Raw genomic sequence first — 24,165 nt, 5'->3', positions numbered from 1 at the left:
GGACATCACCAGAAGCCAGCCCCAACGGAGGCCTCCCTGGCTGAGCACCCCCTTGGGACCCACCTGAACTGCTCCTGCCTTGAGGGATCCAAAGACTTAGAACCCAGACCCTCTGGGCACACCTCACTCAGGGCCACTCAGGTGGTGCTGCTCAGGGAAGGTCTGCAGACAAGCAGTTCCAGTGGGTCAGGACAACAAGCCTAGTCACCCCTTCCCAACAGAGTGTAACCTTGGCTTTCAGAAATAGTTTGATTGAGATATAACTTACATAACATAACTCTGCTTCCCACCAGAGGGAAGCATAAAGTACACAGTTCAGGGGTTTTAGTATATCCATGGGCTTGTGCAACCATTAACATGCACTAATTCTACAAGGCCTTCATCGCCCCCAAAGAAAAGCTTATGCCCACTACCAGTCATCCCTCTTCCAGCCCCTAATCTACCGTCTTTATGGATGTGCCTATTCTGGACATTTTGTGCCAATGGATGGTACAAGATGTGGCCGTTTGGTCCTTCCCCTCAGCATGTTCTCAAGCGTCACCCACACTGTGGTGTGTGTTGTCATCTTGATGGGCGAGGAGTATGCCACTGTGTGGATGGACCACATTTTGTCGATGGCTCCTCTCCTCAGTTGGTGGACACGTGGATTGTTTCCACCTTGTGGTAACAGTGAATAATGCTGTTGTGAACAAGTTTCTGTGTCAACATGAGTCTTCTGTTTGTCTTGGCCATAAACCTAGAATGGGATCTGGGTCATGCGGTAATTCTGGGTGAAACCAAGGAACCACCAGGATGCTTTTCAAAGCGGCTGCACCACATAAGAATCCCAGGGCAGCAGTGTTTGAGGGTCCTATTTCTCCAGGCCTTGTTGTCCCGGGGGCCACTGTGATATGATTCCAGCCCTCTAGGGGCAGGGGCAGGGGGAGTGGGGAGGGAGTGCAGGGGGAGGGGCAAGGCGCCACCTCCATGTGTTTTGATCTACATCTGCCTGCTGAGTGAGGATACAGAGCTCCTTTCCTGGACTTGTAGGTCCTTGTAAGTCTTATCTGTTACTGTCCTTCTTCCCCGTGACCTGTCCCTGCCCTTGCATCAGAGGAGTTAATGGCAGTCACGCTGTCTGGTCTGACCAGACCTGCTTTTCCACAGCTGCTTAAGTGTGCAGTCTAGACTGGGCCTCTGTCTGCTGACCCCTCAGAAGGTCCCTCTGCCACAGCCCAAGCCAAAGGCAGGTGTGGACTGGGCAACGTGGCACCCTCATCATGATTAGTACTTGCGTACTTGTGGTAAAGGGAGTCCTTGGGGCAAGGCAACGGTGTCCCCCATCACCTGCCCTGGGACCCCAAAAATATTTCTTGTCCACGTGCAGTGGGTTGAATGGTAGTCTGCAAAGTCCACTGAAAACCTGAGAATATGACTTTCTTTGGAAAAGGCTCTTTACAGGTGGAATGAAGGTAGGATCTTGGGGTGAGACCATCCTGGATTATGGGGCTGGGCCCTACATCCAAGGACAGGCATCCCTGTAAGAGAAGAGAAGTATACACAGAGGAGAAGCCATGGGAAGCAGAGGCAGAGATTGGAGCAAGGTGTCTACATGGCCAGAAATGCCTGGAGGCCCCAGAATCCAGGAGACAAGGACCAGATTCTCTCTCAGAGCCTCCAGAGGACCAATCCTGTTTTCAGATTGCCGTCTCCTGAACCATGAAAGAATACATTTCTTTTGTTTGAAGCCACCTGCTTTGTGGTATTTTGTGCACCCGCCCTGCACCCCACCCTGACTCCCCGACTACACCAGAGCACACCAGGAGGATGACCTTGCCGTGGCTCAGCTGGAGGGATTCAGAAGTCCTTCAGTTTCCAATGTCCATCCATGTACCTTGTGAACTTGCCCTGAGCACAGCTCGGCCAAAGCCAGGGTGAACATGACCAGGGTCCTAGGCTCTGCAGAGCTTGCGGGGCTGCCCTAGCCCATGAACAGAGGTGTCCCACATTCTCACACACCAGCTCACACTCAGGGGCTGCAGGCTCTCTCCAGACCTCCTGGTGCCTCCGAGAATGGGCACTGCCTTGCATCTGGGCCCTTTCTCTTGACAAACCTGTCACTGCAGGGGAAGCCTGGCAGGAGGAAGACAGCCCCGGGCCTGCATCCTGCTAGCCCAGAGCAGAGAACCCGCTGGACACAGGGAAACCAAAGTGCACGACCCACTCCATCATGCACTCCACTCAGTGTGGCAGTGCTGCTGGAGGGCCCTGTGTGGGGTGCTCGTCCAGGGGACTGGGTCACACACGCATCCCTCACTGGCTGTCTCTCCTCCTCACCCAAGAACCTGTTAGCCTCCCTCTGACGGCCCCAGGGGAGCAGGACAGCACCTGCCTGTGGCCCGTGGCCCTGTGGGGCAGGTGTTTGTATGTCCAATCTTTCTGGGTAACGTGGGAGGATATAGGCACCAAAGGACATGGTGCCCACTATCCAGCAAAGTGCTTCATGGGAAGGATGGCAGAAGTCTTGATGTGGAGCACAGATGAAGGTGAGTCTGCCACTTTTTGGCACTCACATCTGTCAGGTTTCTGGATCCCAGTCCCTATAGCAGAAGCGAGGGGAGCGGGGAACGTAAGGCCAGAGAGATTTCAGGGGCAGACGTAGTCTGGGGTGTCCAGGAGAGGGGAGGAAGGATGGGGAATGGGAGTGGCAGCAGAGAGAGGAGCCCCAGAACATGGGTGGCCCCCAGACAGGACCACTGGTTCAGCCAGCTCCCAGCCCTCCAGCCCGAGGGGGCAGGAGAGTCGGGCCTCACAGATGCACGCAGCCGCTCACACTGTACTCCCTTGGCAAATTCTTCTGTACTTTGTGATTATTGTTCCATTTATCAAATAATGCAGCTTAGAACCACTTGACTTCCATACTGCTTATCACTAAAGGCACAGGTCAGAGAAACAATGAGGACTAGCCCTCCAAGGATACCTGCTCTCACCCATGTGCTGCATCATCAGAGGAGAGAACATATCTGCAAAATAGCCCAGCATGAGGCCCTACATAGCTGGCCCTTGAACAACCCTGGTTTGAACTGTGGCTTGCTCACATATGTCCTGTCCATAAATACAGGACAGCACTGGAAATGTATGTTCTCTTCTGTTATTTTCTTAATAATGTTTTCTTTTCCCTAGCTTATTTTATTATAAGAATACAGTATACAATACATCTAACTTACAAAATAGATGTTAACTGGCTGTTTATGTCATCAGAAAGGCCTCCAGTTAGCAGTGGACTTTAGTAAAATTTAGGGGAATCAAAAATCATGCATGAATTTTCAACTGTGTTACTTAAGGGTCAACTGTACTTGGTTTTAAAGCATTTTCAGAGAAAAAAACAGACAGGTATTCCAGAGGGCCAACACGGGGCAGAAGACGACCAAATGGGCATCCACTCAGAAAAAAACAAAGACAAGGTTCACAGAAAAATATTTCAGATGCAGGTTCTCAAGCCAGGGTAAAAATAATCGAAACAAAAAATAGACTCCCTTCAACAATAATGCACAAGCAATTAACGCCTGCACATTAATCCCCACAACAGAAGCAAAAGCTGAACATCCAGTGGGCTCCCACACTGGCTGTGTGTCTACCCTGTGTCCCTGGAGGTGACCGGTACCAGCTCTGCCACTGCCCTGGGGACAGAGGCAGGAGAGGCAGGGACTCTGCACAGCATCTGCCAACAGGCTAGCCTGCCTCCTGAAGGTCTGGCCTGAAGCAGGGATCCAGAGGCAGACAGGAAAAGCATCTGGACAAGACCTCAGCCCATGTCTACCAGGAGCCTACCGGAGGGCTCAGGGGATTTGGTGGCAGAGTAGGGGCAAAAGGACCATCAGAACCACCCAAGCCAGATGATCAATGAACAAGGAGAAGGTTTTCCTCAGATGCGTGGAATAGGGCACAGACTTGGTTTCCCAAGACTGCTTCATCACACACAATTCAACCTCCTGGGTATATGCACCTAACCAACTCTGTACACGGGGTTTCAGGTTATAGAATGAGGCCACAGGCAGTGCCCACACCGTGGGCATTAGGGTATATCCAGGGATGGTTTTGGCTGTCACGATGCCACAGGATGGAGTCCAGAAATAAACCCACACATACGTGAGCAAATGGTTTTTGAACAACGTGCCAAGGAAACTGAATGGAGAAAGAAGAATCTTTTCAACCAACAGAGCAATCGGACAGCCACAGGCAAAAAATGATCCTCACGCCTTCCTATTAACATACACAAAAACAAACTCAAAAATTGAAAAATCTTAGTGATCTTGGGCTTGGCAAAGTTTTTTTTTTTTTTTTAAGATTTTATTTATTTATTCATAGAGATGCAGAGAGAGAGAGGTGGAGACACAGGCAGAGGGAGAAGCAGGCTCCATGCAGAGAGCCTGACATAGGACTCCAGGATCATGCCCTGGGCTGTAGGCGGCGCTAAACCACTGCACCACCAGGGCTGCCCATTGGCAAAGTTTTTGTAAATAGTTCACAGAGAATGTGAACTATGTAGAAGAAAAAACTGTATATCATCATTACAACATTTTTTCTTCAAAAAACCCTGGCAAGAAAATGAAAAGTCAAGCATGGAGTTGGAGAAAATATTTGTCAAGTGTGTATATTTTTAAGGACTTACATATAGAACACAGAAAGAATTCTTATATCCTAAATAACACCACTACTTGATTTTAAAATGGGCAAAAATCTGAACAGATGCTTAAGAAGATCTACAGATTCACAGAAAAGCATGGAATGATGCCCAATGTCACGCTCATAGGGAAAATGCAGATTTGGGCCACAGTAAGCTGCCACCTCATACCCATTAGAACGGCTAAGGTTTTAAAAACGACTGCACAGAGGGTGCCAAGTGACCGGAGCCTCTTACCCTGAGATGGGGATGCAAAGTGGCCTGACCTTTGGGAAACGTGTTTCCTAAAATGTGAAACATACACCAGCATATGAAGTAGGCGTGCCACTCTGGTTCTCTCCAGGGAGGTGAAAGCACTGTCCACGCAAAGAAGTGGATGTGAGCGTACAGAGCAGCTTTATCTGTAATAGTTAAAACCTCAAAAGAACCCACAAGACCGCTCATCATGAGAGCGGACAGACAGACAAGCTGCAGTCCATCCATACAGTGGAACACGCGTTGGCAACAAGGAGGAATGAGCTATGAGTCTCAAAATATTTAGGTTGCACGGAAGCCAAACAAAACAGACTGCACACAGTAAGTATGTCTAAAACCGTGTATATGCCATTCTGAAAAACACAAACTACAGCTAATGACAGAAGGCAGAGCAGTGGCTGCCTGGGGGCAGGGGTGACAGGCCAGCCCTACCATCTTGGTCTCACGTCAGCAAGGGAGCCTTGAGGATAAGATCATAGCTCAGGGAAGCCTGGGGTGAGGGGCTGCCTAGGGTCAGCAAGAAGGTGCAGGGGCCGACCTGGGAGGTCCGGGAAGGACTCTGTATGGGGGCCAGAGGGCACATCAAGGTGCCTGTGGTCCTGCCACCCCACTGCTAGGGGCAGCCCCAGGTACTAGCCCAGAGGAGGGCAAGCCCCTGAGTGTCCCAAGCCCGAGTCAGTACCAGCACCCCCTGGGGGTATATCAGTTGGTCTGGACAGGTAGGCAGGTGGGCACACTGAGGGGCAAAGGGGAGCTGGAAAAGCCTTCGCTTGGGCAGCTGATGCCACTCATCTGGCAGGACCGTGCTGGCAGGCTGGTCCTTAAGCCAACAGCTGGTGGCTCCTGGGTCCCCTGGATGGGAGGAGCCATGCTTGCTCAGTGACAAGACTAAAGCTGGGGCTGTGGGGCCAGGGTTGGCACCCTGCATGGCCCAGGGTAGGGCAACCATGTGAGAACCCGGCAGACCCTGGCCCCCAGCTCCAGGCCTGCCCCGTGGGGGTGTGCAGGAAGGGGGCGGGTGGCTCTGGGCCTTGGCCTGGCTCTGGCGGTGAAGCGGCCTGAGTGCAGAAGGAGGCCAAAGCGGGCATGTAGCCTACAGGGACATGTCCTGTCAGGAGAAGAATGTTTTGTTTACTGTCACATGTTCATGCAACCAAGAGGAACCCTCCCAGGCCCGAGCTTTCAGGCTGGGAAGAGTGGCCCTGATGGGGCATCTGGTGGCAAGAGGAGCTAACAGAAGCAGCTTCTATCGTGTGACTTAGGAGGTGGTGGATTCCCTCTCATCCTCACCCCAAGCAAACCCCATGGGCTGTGTCTTCAAAGCAAGCTGCCCAAATGCCCCTCGCCCCTCCTTCCCCGCACCCCCAGCCCACTTGGGGCCAGCAGCCAGGGTGCCCTCTGAGGCCCGTGTGCTGTCTTCTGGCCCTGGCCCTCTCACCAGGTGACAGGACTCAGACCTCCTCCTGTCCCTCGAGCACCCCCAGGCACAGTCCAACTTCCAGGCCTTCACCCTCGCAAGGCCCCCAGGCTCACTCCTTCATCCCAGACATTGCCCAACATTCTCCGTCAAAGGCCTCCCTGGACCCCCTGGTGTGCAGCCTGAGGGAAGGAAGGAGAAGAGGAGGTGCCATAGAAGTCATGTGTGGGCAGTGTGGCTTGGCCTGGACTCTGAAGGTAACCCAACGAGGAAGCCCAAATGACATACAGCTGTTCCTCCCCTTCCGTAAAGGCAGAGAGCAAATATCTCAGGGCTGCACTGATTCTGGCAGGTTAGGCCCTTGGGGCTGATCTCAGGAGGGGTGAAGGTTGGCGCCCGTCTGGACTAAGGCTGCTATGCAATCCCGAGAGCCCGCCCTCCCCGAGGCTTCTCCCCAAGGCTGACCCGCCCAGCAGCCTGGATCAGCACCTAGCAATGTGCATGGATGGCCCCCAGTGCCAGGCAGCCTGGGGCCCTCCAACCCACAGATGTTCTGGGGTGCTTACTCTAGAGAATAAAAACAGCGTTTCTACCCAAAACTATGAAGAATGCACAGGCACTATGTGTATCTCCCTTGTTCGTACATTCAGCCCTCCACGCTGGGGAATGCCACAGGGACAACCCAGTGCCATCAAACAGAAAACCAGACCTGATGCAAAGATCTGTCCAGAAAAGGACATCTTCAATTAACGGTTGAGAAGCTGAGACTTTGTTTTGTTTTGTTTAAGATTTATTTATTTATTTATTTATTTATTTATTTATTTATTTATTTATTTATTTATTTATTTATGATAGACAGAGAGAGAGAGGCAGAGACACAGGCAGAGGGAGAAACAGGCTCCATGCCAGGAGCCTGACGCGGGACTTGATCCTGGGACTCCAGGATCGCGCCCTGGGCCAAAAGCAGGTGCCAAACCACTGAGCCACCCAGGGATCCCAAGAGAAGCTGAGACTTTGAAGACAAGACAGATACCCATCAGAATCGGTGCTTTTAAGTGGGTCTTGGGGTGCTCACAGGGGAAGAGGCCCAAAGCATCTAACAGACAAATCTAACATTTAAAATATATCCACATGGACAGCCGACAGATGCAGCCACTGCCCACCCCTGCCCACCGATACCCACTCCTCCTGCCGCACTCACCCTGCTGCCCAGCTAAAGCAGACCCCGAAGCACTGAACACACAGGGCACTGGCCCACCTGTGGGCCTGGCCTGAAGAGCCCGCTCCTGGGGAGGTTTTCAGACGGGGCAGTGGATGCAGAGAGGCTCTAATTCTCCCATGGAAGATTCTGAGCTTCCAGAACAGAATTCTCCCCATAAGTTTTTGTCTTTCTCTATTGTTTACGAAATGCAATGCCAAGTGCCTGGACGTCATGTCGAACAACATGAAGGCACGTCTGCTGTGAGCAGACTCCCACAGACTCCCACTCCCCCCACACCCAGAGCTCTGACATGTACCCCTTCCCAAGCCCTGCTGTGGCAAGCTAAGGAGAGGCCACTGTGGCTCCTCAAAGTTGAGGAAGGGTGCTTTCACTTGTCCCAATCACTCATTTTATAGGAAAATGTTATATTAAGGCATTCCTACTCATTTCAAGCAACTTTGCATCAAACAGGGTGGTAAGTTCTCACCAGGCCCAGATCACCCTGGCGGCTCCCAGGGGACCCTCATGCTAGGAGATGACTGCCGCCATCCCCTGCAGTCTCAGGCAGAGAACAGCTGGGAGCCCCTCCCTTGGTGCCTGCTGTCCAGATCCCCACCATCCGCCCTGACAGCCACTGTCACACAGGGGGACTGGTGAGCACCCGAACGGGCTAGTCCAGGTGAGACGCACCCTCAGGGTGGCCAACACGTCAACTTCACAGATGTTCGTGTGAATGTACAGGTCTCCCTGTCAGTATGTTGATTCATGTGGAGATAGTAACATTTTATATGTATTTGGTAAAATGTATATTAAAATTCACCTTGCCTATTTTTTTAAACGTGGCTACTTGGAAATTTTAAATGACAGAGGCTTGCAGCTGAGGCCTGTGCCATACTTCCACAGGGCAGCACTGCTCTGGGCTCTGCCCTTCCCTCTATTTCAGACACACAATTTCTGCAATGATCAATAGCTCCTTACACTTGTCGATACTTAACGGATTTCCAGCCTCAGTGCTGGTCCTGCTCCCCCAGTGGCTTCCCCCAGAGCCCTCTTCCTGTCTTGCTGGGAACAAGCCTACAGTGGGGGTGCACCTGCAGTCCATGCTCACTGCTCCCTGGGGGGTGCCACTGGCAGGAGTCCATCGGGGCATGAGGCTGAGGTCAGGCTGCCCTAGTGTGTCCTGCACTGTGAGCCACTCTTCCTCTGTCTGTGGTGCCGGGAGCTATTGGGGACATCCACCAGGACTTCCCCTGTCCTTTCTCTGGTAACATCTGAGATGTTTCACCTCCAGTCCTGCAGTTTTACAGGATCTCAGGGGATCTCATGCTGTTTCTGCTGCTTCGAACTGTCTCCTTTCCCTGAAGGACTCTCAGCTTTCTTCCATTCGGGGAAATCCTTGTTGTTTTATTGTGTTTTTCAAAATGTGGCTTTTCCATCAGTCTTTCTCCTCATTCTCTTGCCCCAACTCCTAGGAGACCTTTATTGGACCCTCAGCACATGCCCCACACTCCCGCATGCGAGGGCACATCCCTTCATCCTGTGTTCCTAGATGGACACTACAGATATGCAACTGACCACTGGCATGTGCCTAGCTGCCTGGAAGGCGTGAAAAAGCAGAAACTGTGTCCCCGTGCCCCTCGCTCTGCGCCTAGGACCTGGCAGGTGGCAGGAGCTGCACCAACATTTGCCGAATGAGCAAATCTAGGCAATGCCCACCCAAGCTCCCACAACTCCCTCTCCACCTACTCCCTACCCTCATTCAACCCTGTGTCTTGGGGCTACATCCTGGAGCTGGCCAAAGAAACCACTTTTTCAGAAGCTCACGCTCTATGCCCAGTTTCCATTCATGTCACAGATCTTGATTCTTCCAAAAGAGCCCCAAGAGGCAGGCTGAGGCCAAGGCAACTACACAGTTTACCCTCCTTCTCCACATTGCCCTATACCCACAAGGGTGGGACTCAGGAGCCGGTGCTGGGATCTCTGGGCAGAGGGCTCTTCCTCCACGGGGCAGGTGTGCACCTGCTTATCTCTGGGCTCTGGGACATCATGGGGAGCCACTGGGATGGTGCCCATGTGGCAGATGGTCACCTAGAACCTGTGGGGCCCCCCACCTGGCTTGCTTGGCAAGTCCTGCCCCAAGGGAGGGGCGCTCTGGGCCATCCCATGAGGAGGGGTGCTAGATGAGGGCTGGTTAACCAGGTGGCATGGTGCCATGGCTGGTTATATGGCCAAGACCCAAAAGCACACAGTTCTGCTGCAGGACCCATGCTAGAGAACAGAGAATGCACCCATGCGGGGCTTTTCCAGGAACAGGCAGGCTCGGATGCAGAGTTTCCTTACCTACCAAACAAGGGGAAACCTCAGAGCTCCAGGTCCTGTCCAGACTTGGGGGACATTACATGTGTCCTCAGCTCCAGGGGTGCCCCACAGCAGAAGCTGTGTCCTCTCATGAGAATTCAGAAAAACCAATCCAACAGCTAACATGTTTAGTCAAAGTCTACGAAATGACAGAGGTTGGATTTCCAGCACATACAATTGTTGACAATAAAATTACCCCATCCCGAAAATTAACAAGGCAGGAAACAACAAATGTTGGAGAGGATGCGGAGAAAAGGGAACCCTCTTACACTGTTGGTGGGAATGTGAACTGGTGCAGCCACTCTGGAAAACTGTGTGGAGGTTCCTCAAAGAGTTAAAAATAGACCTGCCCTACGACCCAGCAATTGCACTGTTGGGGATTTACCCCAAAGATTCAGATGCAATGAAACGTCGGGACACCTGCACCCCGATGTTTCTATCAGCAATGGCCACAATAGCCAAACTGTGGAAGGAGCCTCGGTGTCCATCGAAAGATGATGGATAAAGAAGATGTGGTTTATGTATACAATGGAATATTACTCAGCAATTAGAAACGACAAATACCCACCATTTGCTTCAACGTGGATGGAACTGGAGGGTATTATGCTGAGTGAAATAAGTCAATCGGAGAAGGACAAGCAGTGTATGTTCTCATTCATTTGGGGAATATAAATAATAGTGAAAGGGAATATAAAGGAAGGGAGAAGAAATGTTGGTAAATATCAGGAAGGGAGACAGAACATAAAGACTCCTAACTCGGGGAAACGAACTAGGGGTGGTGGAAGGGGGGAGGAGGGCGGGTGTTGGAGGGGAATGGGTGATGGGCACTGAGGTGGACACTTGACAGGATGAGCACTGGGTGTTTTTCTGTATGTTGGTAAATTGAACACCAATAAAAATTAATTAAAAAAAATAAACTACAAAACTGTTTAAAACAAAAAAAATAAAAAATAAAAAAATAAATAAATAAAATTACCCCATCCCTTGTGGGCTCCAGACAGCCCCCTGATGTGACCACCTCATCAATAAACACAACAGAGCACAGGTAAGACACACACATGGCTCCCTCGGCCTCTCGATTCCACATTTCCACACCACTTTCTTCATGTTGTTTTATCTGCATGGGATATATTTTTATGTCCCAAAGTCTCTTGTGATCACCTATCACATACCTCTGCAATAATAAACACATAAAGGGATATTAAAAAAAAAATCCCATGACCTCAAGACTCTGGGTTTTAGAAGTTTCTCCTAGATGGAGTTACCATTGCCACAAGAATCAGCACATACTCAGTCTGCACGGCACATGCACGTGACAAGTCCTAGTGAGCGACTGCGCCATGGCCAGGTTCCACAAGGGGCGTGTCGGGCTTTTCCCTCAGCGAGTGTCTCTACAGTAAGTTGCTCATCGCCATGGTGGACTTGACGGGCTCCAGCTGCAAGCCCGCTCCCCCTGATTCTGTGTGACCCCAGGACACCTGTTCTGGTCCTGTGTCAGCAGGAGGGGCTATGGACAGCTACCAGCCAGGAATTGCCTCGGAATCAAGATCCTCCTTTGGAGCCTCTCAGCTGCCACTCAGCTAAGCAGCCCCTCGGTTTTACTGACATTGAAGAAGCAGAAATTCCTGGTCATCATCACATGGAGAGTCATCCCTCCCTGTCTCTCTCCAAACCTGAATCCAGAGCATCTTGCCAGAGACCAGAATGCTCTGCTTCTGTTCCTCATGGGACCAGCACTCGAGTACACTGGGCAGTGGGTCACCATCTGTGTGCTGTACTCAGGCGGAGCAAGAGGGGTTTCTTGAGAGGGGCCCTGGGGGTGGAGAGGGCTTCCAGGACCTGTAAACAAGTCAGCTGCATGCAGCCCCTTCCACGAGGTCCTCAGAGACCCTGAGGAGCCCAGGTGGCACAGCTGCCAGAAGGAACTTTCTGGAAGGAATTCCCTTCATCAGGGAAGATGGAGCTGGTTTTATAGAAAACTATTTTGAGAGCTTTCAGACCCTACAGATGAAGAGTTACCTGAGCAGGAGAAGAGGCAAATAACTGCTCCACCCAGAGAGAGAGAACGGGGCCCAGCACTTGCTACTCAGGATCACTCAATGCTGGGGCCCACGGGGCCCACAGCCACTCTGGTGTGAGGTAAGGAGTGGATCCAAGCAAGAAGAGGTGGGGGGAGGAGAGGAAAGCAGGGAGCAGAGGGGGATCTTCCCGTCATGGTCCAGGAGCAGAAGGCAGCCCACCCTTCAGGCCCTGTGGGATGGGATGGCCCAAACCCCAGAGGGCTGCAGGGGCCATGTAGAGAAATAAAATCAAAATTTGTGAGCAAACTAATGGCTGAATTAACATTAGGAAATTTTTTTTTAATTCAACAGAGGCAAAGGAGACAGAGACCCCTCACTTGCCTAGAGTTTTTAGAGTGAGAAACCTGCCAATTTGAACCCACTCTGTGCCAAAGCCAATAGCAACCTGGCTTTCCAGATGTGGCACAGACGGGTCTAGTCCTAGAACCCCTGACCCCTGACCATTCGGGGGATCTGTCCTGTGCTCATCCAAGGAGTAGAAGAAACCAAACACTGACAGACCTCAGAGTCTTGTGGGAGTCGTCCAGCAAGCCTAGCTGCCGTCCTCCCCAGGACCAGGCACTGCGTCCCTGGCACTGCCCCACAGGCCAAGTCACAGGGGGACTCACTGATGCACCCCCATCTTGGCCGCAGGAGCTCCCTGGGGACACCCCCAGCCCCAAGCCAGCAGCTCTGGGACAATGTCCAATTCATCATAAGCAAACGGATGACCCTGACCTCTGTGGGGCAGCTGGCGGTACAGACATGGGCTGGGATGAGTAGCAGAAGGGGCAAGCCCCACCCCAAGGAAGGTTAAAGTGTATGGTTCAGTGGTGTTAAGTACATTCATGTTGTCATGCAGCCGTCCCCACATCCATCCCCAGAACTCCTCATCTCGTGAATCTGAAACTCTTACACCTTTTAAACACTAATTCCCTATTTCCCCCTACCCCTAGCCTGAGGTTCCCACCATCGACTTTCTCTCTCCACAGATCTGACTCCTCTAGGGACCTCATGTAAGTGGGATCCTATAGTATTTGTCCTTCTGTGACTGGGTCACTTCTCTGAGCACAATGTCCTCCAGGTTCATCCAGGTGGTGGCAGATGGCAGAGTGTCCTTCCTGTTTCAGGCTGAATAACATTCCATCATGTAGACTATGTGTCTATTTTGTTTATCCATCCATCCATCCATCCATCCATGGACACGTGGGTCTTCCACATCTCAGCTGCTGTGCATAATGCTGCCATGACAGTGGAGACTCTGCCCTCAGTTCTGGGAACCTACCCAGATGTGGAATGGCTGGGCCATGTGGTCATTGTGTGCTTAGTTTTTGAGGACCATCCAGGCTGTCTTCCACGGTGGCTGCACCATTACCCTACCTCCCCCACGGTGCTCAGGTCCAGTTTTCCCATGTCCTTGCTAAGGCTCGCTGCTGTCTGCTCCCTGGAGAGCAGCCATCCCATGGGGGGGGGGGGTGGTGAGGTGTTATGACAGCTTTCATGTTACTAAGGCCAACAACTTGCCTGCTCTCCTATTACCAATATTTCCCCCTTTGCCACCTGTCCTATGACTTCATGGCAGTTTCCTGGGTTCACTACTGCAAGTCTAATGGGCTGCCACTCCCCTGGCCGTGCTCTCCCTGCCACCTGCCCATGCCCCCCACACCGCATCTTCCTCCCGTGGGACCAAGACACCGCTGCACCCACTGCTTTCCAGCTTCTTTGTGATTTCTTTTCCTATGGTGAAATTTGTAACCTATCTAGAAAGTATTTCCCTTTTAAGGAGCATGGTGGTGACTTGATTTTGTTTCTCTTGCAAACAGTTAAGTATTGATTTGATAAGTACAGATGAGATGCTGGATCTTCGGTAACTAGATGACAGGACAACATTTTCCTGCTGGAGTGTTTGGGGTCAGTACAGTAGACCTACACGAAAAACCCTGATGTGACCACTTTGTGGTGCCAGGTCTCACCTCAACGCCACCAAGCAGAAGTGGCAGTGCCCCAGAGACAGGACTCCCTGTGTTCGGCAGCAGCACAGCACCCAGCAATGCCTTTGGGCTTTTTCAGTGTCCAGGGCTCTGACCCATCACTGCAAGGGGACAGAGGGGGCACCCACCACCCTTGGCTGAGCCCTCCCTTCAGGGACATGGCCTCTGACCTCCTGCAGCGACTCTCCCCAACCCCACATCCTGCCTCCCTCAGGACACTATGCTCCCCATCTTTCCCTCACACACAAAGTGGGGGGGGTCCTCCCTGTGCTCCCAACTCCTTGCTAACCAAGGACCTATCTGGCTCTTCAGGAAGAGGAGTCAGGCCTGGGCTGTCAGAGGGTCTCAAGCTTGCAAAGGGGGAATTTTGGGGTCTCCCACAACATATGCGTGATTCAGTGTCCCCATAAGCAATGTATGGTGGGTGTGCCCATCCCTGGCTAGAGCAGTGAATGGCTCTCCACTTGTTGCTGACCCCCACCCACAATTTCATTCCTTGCTTTCTCCCCTTGTGCTCCCCTGAGAGGCCATGCCCACTAAGAGTGAGCTCTCTGCCAGCATACTGCCCTCAGGTGACCCTGGAGGATCCATCCTGTCTATCCTCCCGAGCAGCCCCCAAGGGTCCAATCCCATCAGAACAGAAACTGCAGCCACAAGCCTCTGCCTGGACCAGGCCACCAGCTGGTTCTCTGTGCATCTGGTGGACATAGCCACCATCCACTAGAGGGAAAGACTGGATGTCTACATAGGACCCAGGGGCCTAGGAAGGCTCTCTGATGGAGGGTAGGTGGGGCTCTCCTGAGTGAACAGGAGGAGCAGCAAATGTCTGCCCCTGCCCCGCAGGACAGGGTTGGCCTCATCTCCTTGAACCTTCCCTCACCCCGTCCTGTGTGCCCCTATCTCTTACAGGCACCAACTCTCCCCCATTACCTGGGCTCGTCCCTCTCCCTTGGCCCTCTCTCCCATCTGCCCTCACCTTTCCCCTCCCCAGACCTGGGTCTGCCCCCACCACACCCGCCCCCTGCTGCCTGCCCCCTGGACCTGCCACAGGCTCATCAGGGAGGAATGTGCTGGGATCTGGGTGTTGGCCAGGGTAAGCTGGTCACCTTCACAAGAGTCCCCAGACTCCAGGAGCAGAGAGAGCACTGGGTTCCAGCTGCTTTGATGGGAACTGGGGCTGGGGGTTCCACACATGGGCAGGGTGCCACACCCCCTATTAACATGTGTTGACCTGAGTGTCCATCAGGGTGACTGTCATATCAGGGGTCATCCGGCTCCTCACTCACTCGGCCTCACAACTGCCCAGGAGAAGAACTGGGGGTCTCAGCATCACAGAAGGCCATGGGACAGCAGAATCCACGAGCCTGAGGCAAGAGGCCCCCCGGTCACCTACAGCCTGGACACAGCTGGCTCCCCGTGTGTGAGCTGGTGCTGGCCAGGCCCTGTACTGAGGGCACAGGAGAGGTAGGATCTGGGAAGGCCCAGCCTCTGACGGGAAGGGTTCCGCCCTCAGGCAGGCCTACTCAGCTGCCCGCGGCCCTGTGCCAGCCCCACTGCATTTACTGCTCGGGGCCAGCCCTCCTTAATTCTCTCCAAAGCCTGAGCATAAATTTAAGACATCAAGACACATAAAAACTGCCATTACAACTGTATTAAACACAGATCCCATCAGGAGGGGCAAATTAGGTTTTAAAACGTCCATTTCCCAATTAGCTCCTGAAGGTCCATTGGAGCACACCTACCCCTGTGGGGAAAATCCAGGCAGAGGGAACGCCAGGGACCCAAGAGTCCTTGAGGCTTCCTAGAGGTCCCCTGCCAGTGCCACCTGAGACTGAATGAGCAGGAGGGACCTGCCCAAAGCCTGAGACCCACCCAGATGGCCTCCCTCCTGCTGATTTGGGGAATCAGCAGCACAGGGCAGGTATGTGCTGGACAGGGTCTCAGAGCACCACTCGCAGGGGTCACAGGGATCGCAGGGGTCGGGGACAAGGACCAGACCACCCAGACCCCCTCCCTCCACACGCAGCTGCAGGAAGCAGAGAGCAGGGCACTGGATACTTGCAACTCAAAATTAGAAAGTGACCTACCAGTAAAATCAGCTCTGAAGGCAGGGGAGGAACCCTGCTAGGGAGACGATAGAGCCAGGCACACTCGGCACCCCATCTCCTTCCCACACCAGTGCTGTGCTTCACCGCCACAGTCTCCTGTTGGGGGACCTGGAGAGACTGAGCTGTCCCTCCTATAGGGACCCCGGTGCCCTCCTCACACTGGCCCTGTCCCCTCCATCAGAGCATGGCCCCTGCCCCCTGGGTCTGCCCCAACCTTTCAGGGTTCCAATGGCCATATCCCACCTCCACTCATACCCATAGCCAGAAGGGCCATCCGGGCAGGGGCTGCCCACACTCCAGCTGGAGGGGCTTCTGGCCTCCGTGGATGCACCTGGATCTCACACCTGCCTGAGCAGGCCAGGAGGCCACCCCACATGCACTGAGAGGTCAGCCTGCCCAAGGGCCCCTGTCCCCACAGGTCCTCAGACACATTGCCTGACCTATTACAGGTCTTTGGTGTCGACCCACAAGGTGAACCTCAGCCACCAGCATTCCACAGTTTTCCACGAAACCACAACCCCAAAAAAACTACAGGCTGCCTCCTGCAACCCTCACGGGGCAGGGAGAGGACCCAGCAACCTCTGATGGACGGGAGGCAGCTGCCCAAGGCTCTATGTGCCCTAGAGACTCTGGGTGCGGGCAGCCCTGTGACAGACACACCATGTCCCCATCTGGATTCCTCTTTCTCAGGATGTGAGTGCAGCGAGCCTGCCTGCAGACAAATCTGTTCTGCGGGCCGGGGAGAGAAGGGGCAGCAGCTTAAACCCAAGATGACAAAGCCCTGAAGCGCAGGCAGCACTGCAGAAGTCACCTGTGGCCCAGGATCAGCTAGGACACACCCAAGCACACACCCCCACCAACCAACGGGGACACTCTGCTGGGTGCTCAGCACCACAGGCCTCAGATTGGCGCCCACCATGCTCAGCAGACCTTCCCCCACGTCACACGCAATGGTGGGTGGTGTGGTCGGCTTGATGGGGCCCCCAGATGACAGGTCCACCTGGAACCTGGCAGTGTGACCTTACTTGGCAAAAGGGTCTTTGCAGGTATAGCAGTAATGAGATCCTGAGGTATGTGAGCAGGTCCTAAATCCAATGACAGGTACCCCAAAAGAGGCAAAAGAGCTGGAGGCCATGTGGCCACGAGCCTAGGAGCACCACTAGCCCAGGAGTACCATGAGCCCAGGAGCACCACGAGCCTTGGCGCACACTGTTCCTCTGAGGCTCCAGGAGCAGCCAGCTCTGTGGACACCTCGATCCCAGACGTCTGGCTTCCAGAAGACTATAAATTCCTGTTGCCTTAAAAAAAAAAAAAAAAAAAAAATTCCTGTTGCCTGAAGGCCCCGGGACACGGTGCTGTGTCCACAACAGCCCAGCACACACGCAGAGGCTGGGCCACACCTCAGCCAGCTGGGGCCAAGGGGAGCCGGCTGGCAAAGCCAAGAAGGTGAGCAGGGAGGTGAGCAGAAATAGTCTCAGAAGACTCCACTTTTAGAGAACACACATGAGCATGGGTAAATAAAGAGAGAGAGCTGGAGGAGACACACCAAAATCAACATGGTCTTTTTTTTTTTTTTAACGAGGGTATGTATTGTACAAGGAGTGTGTACTAGTTTCTAGAAATTTCTACCACAATCAGAAAAAAAACTTTTATTTATTTATTTATTTACTTACTTACTTACCCTTTGTAAGAAAACAAGGCCTGTCATGGGCTGGGCAGTTTGGAGCAGGCACCCCCCTGCCCCGCCCTGAGTAGCCCAAGTCTGGGATGGAGATGAATAAACATGATCTCCACAGCTATACTTCAGAGTGAAGAGCAGTGCCAAGGCAGAGGCTTCTCTACTAGGGGGGGAAGGGGAGCAGACACCAGGGCCATCAGTGGGCACTCTGGGATGTGCCGTGACTGCCAGGGCCACTCCTCCTGCTGAACAGAGAAGCTTCCTAAGCAGCCGGGAAGTGTTGGCCTCCCCCAGGTGGCACTCAGTTCCCTACTGGTCCCAGAGCCTCAGCCCCCTCCTCCCTCCCTGCCCCATCCTGCATTGAGTAGACCTCTGCCACCCCACTCCAGCCGCCATGAAGGCTTCTAGCTCTGCCCTTCTTACCAGCTATTTCCACATCTGAGTGGCTGCTCTGGGGTTTGTAATGCACCTGGGCTTTGAAGCCCACGTTCACATGTGTCTGATGCATCCACATGTGGTATGAGACTCTCACAGCACAGATGCGGGTCTGCGTTATCAACCGTTTGCTTCTGTGTATGTCGCCGACCCCAAAACACATGCTGCTGTCTTAGATCAAGTGTATCTTAAGAGCTCAACTATCATTTTTATGGTGGTAAAATAGGTATTATGTAAAGTTTACTATGTCAACCATTCCTAAGTGTACGGCTCAGTGGCATCAGGCACTCACAGAACTGTGAGCAGCCCCACCCTCCATCTCCAGATCTTATCCTCCCAATCTGCCCATTAAACACCCACTCCCCCTCACCGCCCCCCATTCTTTCTGGCTCTGAATTCATCTACTCCAGGGAACTCACATAAGTCAGTTCTCTTCTACAAAACCTCTCATCTGTTCAGCCCATCTGCCTAGGACGTATCCGCGGCCAGAGAACAGAGCCCCAGAGCGAGTGCTGGGGCATCTACCTGGGGCCCCTAGCAGATCATCATCACAGCCAAGACCTGGCCTGGAAGAATCCAGGTTCCTGTTGCTTCCTTTTTACCCAACTTATGCTGGCACCTCCGCCTGCCTCCCATCTCTCCCTAGGGAGCTGGTGTCAGGAATTTGGTTCACCTGCTGCCTTATATATGAATTCTCTGTGCCGTGACCCATGACATGTGACACCCTCCTGGCTTGAGGACAGTGTGCCACATACACATTGAGGGAGTGAAACACCCTCTTCACAGAGCTGCAGGACAGGAACGTGGCCCCAGAGAGGCTGTGTTCAGAACCAGGCTGCCGCCGCCATGACCTCAGCTCTCTGATTTGCACGTTGGAAAGTGGGCATGACGTTTCCCATGGTTCATCTCTGTTTTATGGAAGCCATGTCCCCCCTCCCTGCTGAATTCCCTGGGCATCTTTAGAGGGCCAGGCTCTGTCCCACTCCCTAAGCACCCTGTCATCTCCCCCTACAGCCCTGTGCGTGGTGCTATCACCAGCCTCGTCTAGCAGGCAGAAAATCAAAGCACAGAGAGGCCAGGCCCCTGGTCAAGGTCATACAGCTAGAGTGTGACGCTGCTGGGTCAGGTGCATGCCCCAGCCAGCAGCTCCCACCCAGCCACTCACCTTCATCCTTCTTCAATATGCTGGTAGTGATGAGTCATCATAAAACTAAATTTAATCATTTAAGCTGTTCCTTCTGCACTTGAAAAGCACCCTCAGCAGATGGGTGGTTGCCAGAGGCTGGGCTGCTTCATGACACAGGGTCTCCTTTTTGGAGGATGAAAATGTTCCAGAACTAGAGAGAGGTGATGGTTGCACAATGCTGAGAATGCACTAACTGCCACTGAGTGGTTTGCTTCCAAATGGTTAACTTTATGTTACCTGAATTTCACCTCCATTTAAAACTAATAACAATGCCCTGGGTGGGACACCTGAGTGGCTCAGCAGTTGAGCATCTGCCTTTGGCTCAGGGCCTGATCCTGGATTCCTGGAATCGAGTCCCCCATTGGGCTCCTTGCATGGAGTCTGCTTCTCTTCTGCCTGTGTCTCTACCTCTCTTCCTGTGTCTCTCATGAATAAATAAATAAAACCTTTAAAAAAAAAAAAACCCAATCCCCTGGGTGTGAGTTGCCCAGGGGTCACACATCCCAAGGAGAAGCCCCAAGCAGCCAGTATGGCCCCACACACAAGCACCTCTTCTCTCACATTCTGGGAAGCCTGACCTTCTCCCTTAAAGAAGCAATGCTGAGTAATCACTCTCTGGCCAGATCAAGAGTCTAACACCAGAGGAAATTCCATACTAGAGACAAAATGACCACGAAAAATGGAACCAAAAAATCTAAAATAGGCGGGACTCTCAAGAAAAGTATATCAATGTCACATTCCTTTCATCAGGCTCACTGTGTGCCAGTTTGGGAAGAAGGATGAAGCCAGTATCTCTCAGCAAATCAGCAGATTTATCCTCTACAAGATTTATCCTCAACAAGTCACCTCACTTATCTTGCTGACCCTCACCCCTTACAAGATTATCTAAGTACAACTAAATTTCACGCCTCATAATACATCCTCATATCCCTTCTTCTCTTCCTGTAATTCTTTGTGCAATTCAAGGGAAACATTATGTTCTCTGAATTCCTTGTCAACCCCCAGCCGTCCTCCACCCAGACGCCATGTCTGAACGGACACTGTGTCCAGAAGCTCAGAGCTGGCTGTGTAAGCTCAATGGCAATCGGGCACCACACATCCTGACTACAAGGAATTTGCAGAAATGCAGATAAATGTGTGTGTGTGTTGGATCAGCCCTGGAGTTCCAAGAATAGAGACTTTTATCCCTTTCCAGATCCAGGCAAGACAAATGAGATCTTTTGCTCCTATCCTGGAAGAAAGCAAATTTGCAAAGCTCCTCCTAAAAGACCAGAGGCTGTATCCTTCTCACCCCCAAAGACATTTTATTAACCACACAAGTTGATCAGTTCTCTTGAATGCAAGCTGTCAGAAGGCACCCCAAACGTTGCAGCCCCGCTGCTCCCCCTTCTGTCTGCACACAGCAACCACCTTCCCCTTGCTAATTACAGAACAATCAGACTATGTGCAAAGCTTGCCTGTCTCACACACAATGCTACTGGCAACACTAATTTAAAACTCCTGGGCCGCCTGGGGCTCAGTGGGCTAAGCTTCCAGCTCTTTGTTTCAGTTCAGGTCTTGATCTCAGGTTTGGGGAATGGAGCCCCACATCAGGCTTCATGCTCAGGATCAGGAGTCAGGAGTCAGGGAGAATCTGCTGGAGATTCTCTTCATCTCCCCTCCCTCCCTTAAATAAATAAATAAAAATTTAAAAAACAAATAAATAGAAATAAAACTCCTGGGCTGGGAATTCTCTGGAAGGAGGCAGGCCACAAGCCACACAGGCCCAGGAGATGGCCATCTCTCGGCTATGGCTCAGCAGTTGTTTAAATCACGTGATGAGCACCCACAAGCCCGCCACCCGACGTGAAGGTAGAACCTGCCATAGCCCACATCCACTCCCCACGGCCACTATCCACTCCACGCCTCCCCACAAAGCTTCCTGCACCCTGGATCCTGACTCATACGGCCCCTTTAATGGAGCTTGGTTGCCATATGTGGTCCTAAATGTATTTTTGGTTGCTTTTAACTCTATAAAAAGACATCATGCATATGTGATATTTTGAGATGGGCTTTTGATTTGTCACATCCTGTGTGCGCTGCCAGTCTCCAAGTTGATACTCTGCACTGCCCCTTGTGTGAAGCCCCGTGGTGCACTCAGCCACGCCCCATGAGGGTCTGGCTGTGTGTGTGACCTTCCAGGAACGCTCTCACACATCCCCTGGCCATGTGTGCCCATCCCTAAGAGGAGGTGTAGCAAATCACCACGAACTCAGTGACAAAACAACAACATGTATGACTCTGTAGTTCCAGAAGACAGAATTCCAGCACAGGTCTTGATGGGTTAACATCAAGGTTTAACAGTCGGCAGGGCTGTTCCGTCAGGATGGTCCAGGGGAGACTGTTTCCCCGCCTTTCCCAGCTGCCAGATGTCTCCCCTTCTGACGCCAGCAATGATGCGTCTCTCAGACCTTCCACAGTCATAGCTGCCTCTGGCCCTCTCTGGCCCCCTCTTCTACCACTAAGGACCCTGTAGGTACACTGGGCTCACTGGATAATCCAGAACCATTGTGCAGGCATCCGTTGATTAAGTAAGTGTCTGTGTTCAGCTCAGGTCATGATCCTGGGGTCCTAGGATAAAGCCCCACACCTGCTCAGTGGAGAGCCTGCTTCTAACTCTCCCTTCTTCCTCCCCTCAGCTTGTGCACATGTGCACACTCTCTAATAAATAATTTAAAAAAAAAAAAAAAAGCTTGTTACCAACCTCAGCACCATCTGCAACTTGTATTCCCCTTTGCCACATAACCTAAGATGCTCACTACCTCTAGGGATCAGGACATGCACATCTTCGGGGGCAGTTACTCGGTGGTCTGCAGGTGGCATTTCTGGGTCATGCCACTTCTCACCCCAGCAGCCATGTCTCAGATCCCAGACCCACAGAGGACATCTTCCTGTTACAAACTCAGTGGAAGAAGGTGGTGGCTTACTGCTTCTCTTCCCAAGGTGGCTGAGCACGAGAAGGTCATGACCGTGCACGGGTTATATTGGCTCCAGCTCCGCGCACGGAGGTCCTCAACACATCAATAGTGTCATTCTAACAAAGGGAGTTTTTCTGGCTCATGGTCTCAGGAAAGAGAGGCCAGGGTGTCTGGTAGTAGGGTCTGTAGGGTCTGCAGTGCTGGGACAGTCACATGCGGGGTACACAGGGCCACAGATGTGGTATACCTGCACTGTTTCAGGTCAGAGGTTCTGCCATCAATGTGGTGCTAGTAGGCAGTGTTGTCCTCCAACAGACCTAGCACCCAGAGCAAGGAAGTGGTGCAGAGAGGGTGCCCTGCAGATAACCAGCCCGGGCAAGGCCAACCTTTGTGACCTCTCTGACCTTCCCAACACAAATCCAACCTCACTGAGCTGGAGAAGCTTCTACCCCTTTCTAAGAATGGAGAAAAGACATGGGCTGTGGCGGATTCTGGTGTGAAGCCCTGTTTCAGGACGGAGAGGCACGTGCCTGATTAGGCATTCATTCCCTAACCAGCCTCAGATCTCTGACTTTGTGGTACCTGGTCCTGGCAATGGTACCCACCTGTGGCTGCCCGCCACTCTATCGCCCAAGTGCACTACAGGTGCACTTCCCAGGGAGGAGAGAACCACCAAATTCAGTGTTTTCTTTGGACCAGATTTAAAAGACTAGTAAGAGAGGAATTCAAACATAATATGAATTGACATTTCATAAAACTACTTAATCATATTGCTTCCTTTCCAGGGGCAGGTGACAATGCAAAAAATGCACAGGGAGGCCTTTTTTTAACGGCTTGATCCCCTGCTCCCATCCTCCATCACCTCCATCTGGGGTTAGCACACTCTAGAACCACTGGATTTGGGCAAGCCACCCCCATAGTCCTCCTGGAGGCTCCAAATAGCTTCCTCCATGGGCTAGCCCCTCAGCCAGGGGAGAGAGAGTGAGGGTACATGGCTTGGACCTATGCTCTGCAGAGCATTCACACTGCGTCCAGCTGCTCCACAGGGCATTCACACCACGTGCGGATGCTTGCTGACTCGTTGCACTGGACTTGAGAATGCCTCCTTGTCACTCAGGGTGCAGGAATCAGAAGGATTTCCTGAAATTCATTCCCACTCCAGCTTGTCTGCACCCAAGGTCACCGAGGATGCCAGGCCAGAGGAGAGGGCCCCTGACCACACAGCTGCCTCAGAGAGCGAGCACATCCCTCAGATACTGTCCAGTGACCATAGAACAGCAGGATATGCAGAAAGACACGTGAAGCAGGGGGCAGGCATTAGAGTGGGTTTCCCTACCCTGGCAGTGTTGACATTTGGGGCCATAATCCCGTTATAGGGACTGCCCTGTTGCACCATAGGCTAGCAACAGCATCCCTGGCCACTTCCCACTAGATGACAGAAGAACACCACCCCCTCACTTCCACCAAGTTGTGACAACCAAAAATGTTCTCATTCAGTAATAACTGTCAGTTCTTGCCCCTCCCAGCCCTGGTACCCCCGTCTGTCTCTGTGATTTTGGCTGCTGTAAGTCCCTCATACACGTGATGTCACACAAGATCTGTCCTTCAGGGGCTGGCTCATTTCACAGAGCTGGCTCATTTCATCCTCAGGCCTCACCATGTAGTGGCAGGTGGCAGGATGTCTTTCTGTTTCAGGCTGAATAATACTCCAGTGTCTGGATGGGACACATTGCATTTCTCTGTTGTCTGCAGGTCAACACTGGTCTGCTCCCTCCTTGGGCAAGGGGGAAAAATGCTGCCATGAACATGGGTGTGCTCCGGGAACATGCTGAAGGACATACTATAGGATTTGCTGA

At 52.4% G+C, this 24,165-nt stretch overlaps 1 protein-coding gene across 4 annotated transcripts in view; it reads right to left on the bottom strand.

The window, feature by feature from the left end:
- ZFYVE28 (zinc finger FYVE-type containing 28) overlaps positions 1-24,165 on the bottom strand; it is a 114,725-nt gene that overhangs the window by 68,420 nt on the left and 22,140 nt on the right. The gene's annotated exons all lie outside the window — the stretch shown is intronic.

Source organism: Vulpes vulpes, chromosome 14 (genome assembly GCF_048418805.1).
Source record: "Vulpes vulpes isolate BD-2025 chromosome 14, VulVul3, whole genome shotgun sequence".
Lineage (NCBI taxonomy): Eukaryota > Metazoa > Chordata > Mammalia > Carnivora > Canidae > Vulpes > Vulpes vulpes.
This window is presented reverse-complemented; position numbering and strand designations above follow the sequence as displayed.